The sequence below is a fragment of the Humulus lupulus genome, chromosome 1 (assembly GCF_963169125.1).
Source record: "Humulus lupulus chromosome 1, drHumLupu1.1, whole genome shotgun sequence".
Lineage (NCBI taxonomy): Eukaryota > Viridiplantae > Streptophyta > Magnoliopsida > Rosales > Cannabaceae > Humulus > Humulus lupulus.
Genome location: NC_084793.1, coordinates 135,876,876 through 135,888,018, shown reverse-complemented (window position 1 = coordinate 135,888,018; position 11,143 = coordinate 135,876,876). Strand labels below are relative to the sequence as shown.

Below are 11,143 nucleotides of genomic sequence, written 5' to 3'. Positions count from 1 at the left end.
ATAATAAATTCAATAAGTAATGACCAAGTTCGGTGAGGGTGGATACAAATTAATGGACCAGGTTCTATATTGAGAGTTTGGGGGCCATAGCAGTGGGAACGATTTTACTGATCCTTGCCCTCCCTCAATATGGTTGATTTTGGAACATCGACGAGTTTCGAGCCTTAGAATTAAGTCATATAGGATGATTAGAAATAGACTTAGAAAACAATAAAGATGACTGATTTTCTCAGTATAGAAACATACCCCAACTATAAAGAAGGCTTACATAATTTTTCATAAGAAATCATAACTAGTAGGTCCGAGTTTTGTTTGATTAGATTAAGTTTTGCCTTAGAGCCTATTAAGGTAAGTTCTAACACATTTTTCTCAACTGTTAGAACTTTTCTGAAGATGTCGCTCAGAAGGTCTGCACGCACAGCCGGCAATGCCTCCAACGCCGCCAACGAGACTAACGAAGCCCCTCCAGTCAGAAGAAGGGGAACGCGTGCTACCAATGTTGTTGCTAACAGAAGTACACCTCCACCTCTGGTTGACAACACCATTGAAATTATTCGGCTATGGCAACAAGGGGACGAATTGTTGCAGCAACAATGACAACAGACTCAGCCATAGCCTCAGACTCAGTCCACACTGCAGTTGCAATTGCATCCTCAGCCAACGGTTCAGGCACCCCAGTAAGTAGGTTTGTATGAGGGATGGCCAATGGCATACTATGTGCCTTATCCAGCTCAATACATAGAGCTAGTCTATGTGCGGTTTTGTAAGCAACATGCTCAAAACTTTGAAGGGACAACCAACCCCTTCGAGGTGGAAATATGGCTCAGGAATGTAGAGCCGATCCTAGCACACTTGAACCTCGGCAATGCAGATCGCATATCCTGCGTTTCTTCTCTTCTGAAGAAGGATGCTAGAATATGGGGGCATTTTGTATAGCAGACTCACGATGTCACCACCATGACATGGACTAGATTTGTGGAACTCTTCCACAAGAAATACTACTACTCAACAGTCATCGCTACGAGGGTAGAAGAGTTCATCAATCTTAAGTAGGGAAACTTAACGGTAGTAGAGTATGCTCGACAATTCGACCGCCTAGCAAAGTTCACACTAGAGTTGGTCCCCACTGACTTTTTGGGGGTCACCAGGTTCGTTAGTGGACTCAGACCAAAGATTGAGCTAGGAGTTAAGCTAGCAAATCCTGGAACCACTTCTTACGTCGATGCTCTAGAAACGGCTATAGAGGTGGAGAGGTTTCAGGCGAATGTTAGTAAGGAAGAGGCCAGCAAGCCAGAACATAAGCAGCAAAATCAACCTCAGAATGGTTGGAACCACAACAACAATCATCAACATAGTAACAATAATGGTCAAAAGAGAAGGCATCCTGATAATAAGCAATTTGACAATGACAAAAGAGCACGGACAAAAAATGGAGGCAATAGGTCGCGTTATGTAGAATACCTGCAATGCTCCTAATGTCAAAAGAAACATCCTGGTGAGTGTCATGCAAACACCAAGGGATTTTACAATTATGACCAGGAAGGTCATCGGAAGAGGGAATGTCCACAGATCAAGCAAGAGGAGAACAAGGACAATAAGATGGTTCCAACCAGAGTCTTTGTCGTGACCCAGGGAGAAGCTGAAGCTAGTAACAAAGTGGTCACAGATCAGATTCCTATCCTCGATAATATATGTTCAGTATTATTTGATTCGGGAGCAACACACTCGTATATCTCGTTAGGAATAATAGAGAAATTAGACAAAACTTGTGAATGATTTAGAACTAGGTTTGTGATAGAATTGTCTTCAGGCGAGATAGTCCTATCATCACGGATAGTACGAGGAGTACCGATCAAAATCAAAGACGTAGAACTAGAAGAAGACCTGATAGAGCTAGAGATCAAAGACTTCGACGTAATGCTGGGCTTGGATTGGCTAGCAAGGCATGGCGCAACCATCCACTGTAGACGTAAGCAAATGATGTTCGAAACTCCTGACGGTCAAAGACTATGTTTTGTGGGAAAGATTTCAGGACTACAAACACCCCTTTTCTCATCTCTCAAAGCTCAAAGGATGATGGAGAAAGGATGTCACACATTTTTAGCCAGTGTTACAGATGTGGTACAGGAAACACCACAAATGGTGGGAGACGTCCGCATTATAAAGGAATTCCCCAAAGTATTTCCTAACAACTTACCAGGGTTGCCGCCTACTCGGGAAATTGACTTCACAATCGAACTAGTACTAGGAACTGAGCCAATCTAAAAGGCACCATACCGGATGGCACCTACCAAACTCAAGGAGTTGAAGACCCAGTTAGAAGAACTCTTAGTATTGGGTTTCATTAGACCAAGCCAATCACCATGGGTAGCACCGGTTCTATTTGAGAAGAAGAAGGATGGAAGTATGCGAATGTGTATAGATTACCACGAGTTAAACAAGGTGACAATTAAGAACAAGTACCCGCTACCCCAGATTGACGACTTGTTTGATCAACTCCGAAGAGCGACCATGTTTTCTAAGATTGATCTACGGTCCAGTTGTCACCAGCTCAAGGTACGGGAAGAGGATATTCCAAAGACAACTTTTAGAACTCAATATGGACATTACGAGCTTTTGGTTATGTCTTTTGGTCTTACCAACGCTCCAGACACATTTATGGATCGGGTCTTCAAGGATTACTTGGAAAAATTCCTTGTAGTGTTCATCGACGATATTTTGGTGTACTTCAAGGACGAAGTCGAGCACGAGGAACATTTAAGAATGACCATGTTACGACTGAAGGAGAATCAACTTTATGCCAAGTTCAAGAAGTGTGAATTTTGGCTTTCGTAAGTAGCGTTCCTCGGCCATATAATATCCAAAGATGGATTTGAAGTAGACCCAGCTAAGGTAGAGGCTGTGAAGGATTGGCCAAGACCTAAGAATGTGTCAGAGGTTAGAAGTTTTCTAGGCCTAGCAGGCTATTATCAGAGATTTGTAGAAGGCTTTTCTAAGATAGCCACTCTGCTTACCAACATGACCCAAAAACAATAGAAGTTCAACTAGATAGATAGATGTGAAGAGAGCTTCCAGTTGCTCAAGGATAAGTTATGCTCAGCACAAGTACTTTGTGTACCGACACCCAACGACAAGTTTGTAGTATACTGTGACTCGTCGAAGCAAGGTTTGGGTTAGGTCATGATGCAGAATAACAAAGTGATATCCTACGTCTCAAGGCATCTGAAGGAATATGAGAAACGCTATGCAACGCACGATATGGAGTTCTAGCGGTGGTCTTCGCATTGAAAATCTGGCACCATTATCTTTATTAAGAGGGGTGTGAGATTTATACGTACCACAACAACTTAAAGTATTTATTCACACAGAAAAATCTCAACATGATGCAGCGCTGGTGGTTATAACTAGTAAAGGATTATGACTACGAAATCCTATACCACCCAGGAAAAGCAAACGTAGTTGTTGATGCGCTAAGCAGGAAGAGTTGCAGGAATCTAGCAACAGTATCCAGAATAAAAAAGTCGCTTTAGCAAGAGCTGATCAATGCCGAAATAGGAGTAGTCATTGGTAAACTAGAATACTTGTCCATCCAGTTAAATATGGTAGAAGATATACGGATCAAGCATGGGCTTGACGACACATTAGTGACACATAGGGCTACAGTCAAAGAAGGCAAGGCCACAAATTTCTCTATATCAGGATAGGGGTTCTTGAGATAAAAGGGTCGGGTATGCGTGCCGAATGACTATGGAATTAAGATGATGATTTTAGAAGAGGCACACAATACTCCATACTCAGTTCACCCAGGGTCGACCAAGATGACTCACGACCTTAAGGGACTATATTGGTGGCCAGGAATGAAGAAATACGTTACAGAATATGTGTCTAAGTGCTTAGTATGTCAGCAAGTGAAGGCAGAACATCAGCGGCCTGCAGGCTTATTACAATCGCTTAGTATTCTGGAATGGAAGTGGGAAGACATAGCCATGGACTTCATGACAGGATTGCCACGAACAAATAAGCAGCACGACTCAGCTCGGGTAGTAGTAGATAGACTAACCAAGTCCGCTCACTTCCTGCCTATTAAGACTACGTACACAGCAGACCAGTACACAGACATTTATGTTAAGGAAATAGTACGACGGCATGGAATCCCTAAGACCATAGTATCTAATAAAGGATCGGTGTTAACATTGAGATCGAGATTTTGGGGAAGCTTGCAGCAAGCCATGGGTACCAAGTCTTAGTACTGAATTTCATCCTCAGACCGACGGTCAGTCCGAGCATACCATACAGATTTTTGAAGATATGTTGCCCGCTTATGTACTCGATTTTGGAGGATCATGGAGTAAGTATTTGCCACTTATAGAGTTCTCCTACAACAATAGCTACCTGCCCACGATCGGGATGGCACCCTATGAGTTACTTTATGGAAGGAGGTGCCGATCACCACTACATTGGGACGAGGTAGAAGAAAGACATCTTCTTGGACCCGAAACTCTTAGTGAGGCTTAAAATGTAGTGGCGCTTATTAGAAAGCGTATGCTCGCTTCTCAGAGCTGACACAAAAGTTATGCGGATGCCAAGCAGCATGATATGGAATTCAAAGTGGGAGATTAAGTCTTCTTAAAGATATCTCCTATGAGGTGTGAAGCAGTTTGGGAAGAAAGGCAAACTTAGTCCCCGATTTAAAGGTCCTTTTGAGATATTGGACAAGGTGGGAACAGTTGCATATAGATTAGCCATACCGAAAGCTCTACCAAACAGCCACATTGTGTTTCACTCGATGTTGTGTAGATATGTGTCAGACCCATCTGACGTCGTCAAGTATGATACGATAGCACTCCAGAAAGACTTTAGTTACGAGGAATGACCGGTTAGCATCCTAGATAGAGGGATGAAGGAATTACGGTCTAAGAGTATTCTAATAGTCAAGGTCGTATGGAATAATAGTTCAGAATGGGAGGCAACGTGGGAGTTGGAAGAGGACATGTTAGCACGGTATCCGTAATTGTTTGGCAAGTAAATTTCAGGGACGAAATTCTTTTAAGTAGGGGACAATTGTAGTGTCCCAAAATTTTTACATAGCTAGATAGTAGTAGTAGCAGTAGTAGCTAGTATTAGTTTGTAGTATGTTAGTTTTTGTGGATTTTGGTTCATGCCAGGACTTAGTTGGAAACTCATAGCAACAATTATGGATTTTATAAGTTTAACCTATAGTTTAGAAATATTAATTATAACATTAGGTTTGATTAATATTGATGGTTTTAGAAATATTATTTATTATAACCTAAGGTTTAGATAGTATTATTAAGGATGTGACACTTTTCATAATCATGTTTATTAAGGATTTAAGTATTATTCATGAATAGATTAATTAAAAGAAAGATCTAGAAGCCCTATAACCTTCCAGCAACTGTTAGGATCATGTTTTGAATCAGTCAAACCTGTTTAATCAATTCAAAATTTGTTGAAAAAGTGCAAATACGTGTTTGATATATCAATGTATGCCGACACATGGCAGCTATTGGGCTGATATGTCGCCTACGGGAGATACAGACAACACATCGACTTCGCACGAAGGAACGAACGGGGCTCACGATATAGTTCTAGGCATCTGTTGAGGATTTAAAATTTAAAAATAGCCTTAACCACTTGCACCTGCCTTTCAACGATTTTGACCGAGTTCTGGGCATCTGTTGAACAAAAGTTCAAATCTTTTTCATTTATTTATTCAAATTAAAAATGGTTAGTTTCACTCCTAGAACTCTATAAATAGGACCTAGTACTCAGCCATTTCTTTCATTCTTCAAGCATTGTTCAGAGCCTCCAAGCTGCTAAGTTTACTATAGAGAGAAACACTTGGGTTTTGGATAAAAGCTTTCCAATCTAAGCTTTTCTAAACACTTGGTTTTACTATTGGTTTTAGGAGTGATCCAAATCTCGTTCATGTCTCCTTATCCCGGTTTTTGGTAAGGAAAATAGGTTAGATTATATGTGTTTATATATTTATATTATGATATGTTTTATGCTATGATATATATATGTCTAAATATGTTTTTCCGTCACTTGGGGCTTATAGTTGCTTAGATTAGATAGAAAACCCCAAGAATTTTTATCATTTTCATGGTTTAGAGTTATGATTTACCCTACCTCAATTAGTAGACAAATGACCTAGATGGGTTATCATATACTATAGTTGTGAGCTAACCTACCTCGATTAGTAGACAGAGGACCTAGATGATTTTATCACATACCATGTTAATGAGTTAATGGTCATTAAGATTGTAGTCCTATATGATATACATTTTTATAGTCATATGTGTTATAGTATATGTTTATGATATAGTCTTATGTTTATGATGTATGATATATGTTGTTAGTAGATTTTCCTTGTTAGACATTAGGCTCGTTCATTTCTTTTTTAGAATGACGTAGGAAAATAGTCTTTTGTTTTATGTTTTTATGTATTTCTGCACTTAGTATTTAAACAATTAATTTAAAGTTTATGTTTTATGTTTTATAACAATGAGATCCCATATCATATCACATTTATTATTTCCTACCATATTTTGTATTTCGTACAATATGACTATTACAAAATACCCTTTATGGGCACTTTTTTAGGACATGCACATAAATGCAAGTCCTAAAAAATGAGTGTTTTACTTAACAATTTTAAGGACTTGCTTTAGGAGTCCTTAATACTCTTTAAGCGAGTCCTAAAAATACCTGGGCTGAAAAATTAGGAATGGTGACTATTAAAGACTCGCCTTGCGAGTCCTAAAAGAGTATTTAAAACTCTCAAAGCAAGTCCTTAAAATTGTTAAGTAAAAGAGCATAAAATTATTTTATGTAACAATTATTATAAGTTTTAAGAGAATTTTTATAGTTTTTATTTTTAAAATTATTTTTTATAATATTAGGAATATAAAATTAGGAGTTTTATAATCACATTTTTTCTATATGAATAATATACTCTTATTTTTATTTATAAAATAAATAAATAAATAAAATATAAGTGCCAAATCCCTTTCTCTCTTTCACCCTACTCGATCCATATTTGCCTTCCTCCATCTCTCTCTCTCACATGATCTCTACTCTGCTAGGCTCGAAGGCTGCCCTCCAATAATCGCCGGCGTGCAGACACCGGATTAGGAGTACCAGACACTGCTGAAATTCCAGCCTCGCGAGCCCTTCATTGCCGTTCTCCGCTGCAAGCAGAAGCCTCCAGGGTCGTACTTTTGGACAAGTAAAGGATTTTTGGGGCATTGAAAAATCTGAGGTATGCCCCTCAATCTCTCGTAGCTGGTGGAGCAGTGGCCTCGCAGGGGTTGCGACGGTGGTCTCGGCGAGGTACTTTTGGGTCTCGGTCATAGATGGTCTCGACAGAGGTGAGATGCGTGGGTCTCATGGCTGGTCTTGGCAGAGGTGAGATGTGGGTCTACACATTTTCTTCACCCTTCTTTTTTCTGGATGTGCTTTCATTTAATTTTTGTTTGATTCTTGAATTAAAAATGTTCATTTCATATTTATGATTAATGCACTCTATGTGTTTGTAGAAATGCCCCCACTAATTTCTAAAATGAAAGGACTTTGGATTGAACAAAGTCGTGCTTCACCAATTAGAAAAGAGGGTTTAAATTAATTAAGAAAACCAGTTTGATGCTTTCATTAACTAATTATCAAATAAGCTATAGCCACTGATCGATCATCTCACTAACTAACTCTTATACATATTATATATAATGATTGTTATATATATATCTATATATATATATAAATATATGTAGTAATAGATGAGAATAATGATGTGTTTTTTAAGGGTAGTAAGTGTTGGTTTGGTAGGTGTTTGGCCTGAATCTAAGAGCTTTCATGAGTTTGAAGGAATCAGACCTATTCCATCGAAGTGGCATGGAGGTTGTCAACCAATCATCCAAGATAAAGTCCACTGTAATAGGTTGGTCTTCATTCTTTTTTTATTTTTATATGGTTGAACAAAAAATAAAATTATTGACATAAAAACTCAATATTTTTACTTTATTGTACTTATATGCTTATTTTTTGTGGCAAAAATACACAATGTTACCAAACTAGTGATTATGTTACTATCTCATCTGTCTTTCTTTATTAATTTAATTTTTGAGTTGTTTACATTTGTCGAGTTCATGCAAATTCTTTTCAAATTTGGCAGCTTCAAATTTTCTGTGAAAAAGTGTTTGTTTGTTAATCAAAATATCCAAAATGTACTGTTATGCTCTATTTTTTTTTTCGAAACAGAGGTTTAACTAGTAGCTGACATGTTTTTTTTTAATATTTTATAAGATTTGAAAGTTTTTATTTTTCAAAGAAGCATTAGTATGTATCTTGATCACTACTAAGACTGACCATAGTATAACTGCTTAGTTCATATATATAGATCGACTTGTCGTTTTATTTATTTCCAAATGAATTTTTTCCATCTATTAATTAAGAAAACAATGATGACAGAGCAATTGAGAGAACTCTTAGTAGCTTTATAGTGAACGAGTTTTATTTGAGAATGTATGTTAGGAATCTTATTATTTACTTCATATTGCAAAGATCTTAAATGTATACAATTTCATTGGTAGATATGATTTTTATAATATGATTTAGTGGCCTATTTAACAAGCTTTCTAGCATGTGGATTTTCATGGACTGCTTCATCACATTTTTTCCTTTGTTTTTTCCTATAATCTTAACATTTGATCATCTAATTAATAACTACGTTGATTATAGAATTTTAAATAACATGACTTGGGGTAATAACATGATATGGAACATACATCTAACTTTTTTTATTTTTTATAATGTTAATAATAATGTTTAGGTTAATATTTTGATTGGTCTTAAAGCATTGGATCGATAGCTAATTGCAAGAGGTACGTTGTATTTGATTTTTTTTTTAATTTTCAATATTTTACAATTTTGAATGATAATTGTATTACTTTAGTGGAGTTTGAATATCTTAGATATTCATCGGTAGTGAAGTAGGTTCTGAGAATTATGTGTGCTACGGTGACAACGGAAGATTGAGAACTTGCATGTCTTAGTGAAGTAGGTTCTGAGAATTTTGTGTGCTGCGGTGATATATGGATGAAAACCTGTGTGCTATTTGATTTGTTTGACATGTTGGTGTTGAATGTGACAGATGGCTAGGCTAGTAAATTAGGGGATATGATGTCAGATTTTCTATAGATGGTGACATGTTGGCTTTTCTCTTTTTCTTCTATTTTCAGTGTAAGATGTGTATTTTACTATGTTTTAATTTTCATGTAATATGTTTTTTTTTTGTAACCTATTTTTTTGTTAAATTTTCATGTAGTATATTTCTATTAATTGATGTTGTGCTTTGCTCAGTCAGATTATGTTGTGTGATTATATCATTATAGCAATTTATGCATGTTCTACAATTTTCTTGCATAGAACATGTTTGATGAAAGTCCCAAGTTTTATCTTATAATCTTAATATTAGGCTCCAAAATCTAAAGGTTTGAGATACCTTTAAGCATGTTTTATATAGTCAATCGAAATATTATATATTACATATAATTAAGGCCACCTCTCTACTTGCCAGACATTTATATAAACATTACTTGAATATAAAATAGACTATGTAACCACTATCATTTGTGTGGGGTCCAATGTTGTAGAAACTGATATTCTAACATGTTTACCCATCTTTTTCTTCCTCTTGTGTTTAAGATGTTCCATCCAACCTACTTAAAAGTTATTTTTGCATCATGCAATTTACAAGTAACAGTTATTTCTAGTGGTCAACATTTTAAGAACTTTTTATTTGTAGTGGAGAAATTGTTTATTAATTTTTTTTAGTTTTTTGTTCTCCTTTTCTTTGGTAACATTATTCTGTAAGTTCTTACCACTGTTCTCTGATTAATTCATTGATGAAAATTATTTCTTTATGAAGCTAGGTAGTTGACAGAATGGAACATTTGGTTTTGGAGCAAGAAAAGCAATATCCATCTGGAGTAAGATGTCAACTTTCAAATGCACACGTATGTTTGCTTTGCTATGTAGCTTGGTAAATGTGTGTGTTGCATTTCTATAGATTATCTCTTGTATAATAATCTTTATTCTCCTATAAATGTTTAGTATAATCGTCTCCCAGCTTTTGTTTAGGATTGTTTCTCTGAAATCTGTCTTGTTTTGACGCTTGATATAGAAAATAGCTTAGTGTGGCAAAAGCTAGAATTTGTCTTTGGTAAGGACTTTCAACACTAGTTTTTATGAAATTACAGTATTTTTTGTTTTCTAGAGATGTGACACTCAAAGTTCTTTGGAATTTAAATGTTGGTTTGAAATTATTTCTTCATAGCATGTGGACTGTCTATAGGTTAATTAGTATGTGTGAGTAACTAAATATCTCTCCAAACTCCAATACTAAATCTAGACATTATGCAGATTGACATCTATTTTTAACGTTTTGTACTTAAATTTCTTTTATATTGGATATATGTAATTGATTTTTTGATTAGTACATTATATCTTAAGTTTAAAACAATCATTTTTCAGTCTTAATTCAAATGAATTTGTATTTCTCTTAATAATATATATCTAGTTGCATGAGGATTAAAATTTAATCATTAAAAAATGTCGAAATTTGTAAACAAATACAAGTGTGGCTAGCTCTCTTGAAACATATTTCTTATCCCAAATTTTCTTGATCTTTTTGACGTGCTTATTTTCTAAAGGTAATTTTTTTTAATAAATACAATATTATAATATTAATTATCATCTTGCAATGGATTTATTTTTTCTAAGCAAACTTTTGAAAAGTTTGATGAACCTAATAATTAATAATGTGCAGGTCTATATTGAGATGCATTTCTTTGGCGCAATACTAGACAACATTGGTAGTTGAAGTTTTTAGAATCAAAAATATATTTCACTAATTTTGTATACATTTCTTGTTTCATATTTGGCGATGATAGAATTTGACTGTAGTATAAACTATCATGTAATATGATTTTGTAAGCCGAGTAGACTAAATATTGAAATTATACTTTTGAGTAATTAATAAAAATTTATTTTGTTGTATTTTCTTTTGAAAATTTTAGAAATCTAACATATATAATACATTTTGGACTCTCAAAGGAATATA

General features: G+C 35.7%; 1 long non-coding RNA gene across 1 annotated transcript; it reads left to right on the top strand.

Moving 5' to 3' along the window:
- The first annotated feature begins 8,591 nt into the window (after positions 1-8,591).
- LOC133818759 (uncharacterized) lies at positions 8,592-11,016 on the top strand. The gene is made up of 3 exons (XR_009886103.1): positions 8,592-8,903; positions 9,954-10,010; positions 10,850-11,016. It is a non-coding gene; the product is annotated as an uncharacterized LOC133818759 (long non-coding RNA).
- The last annotated feature ends 127 nt before the right edge of the window (positions 11,017-11,143 follow it).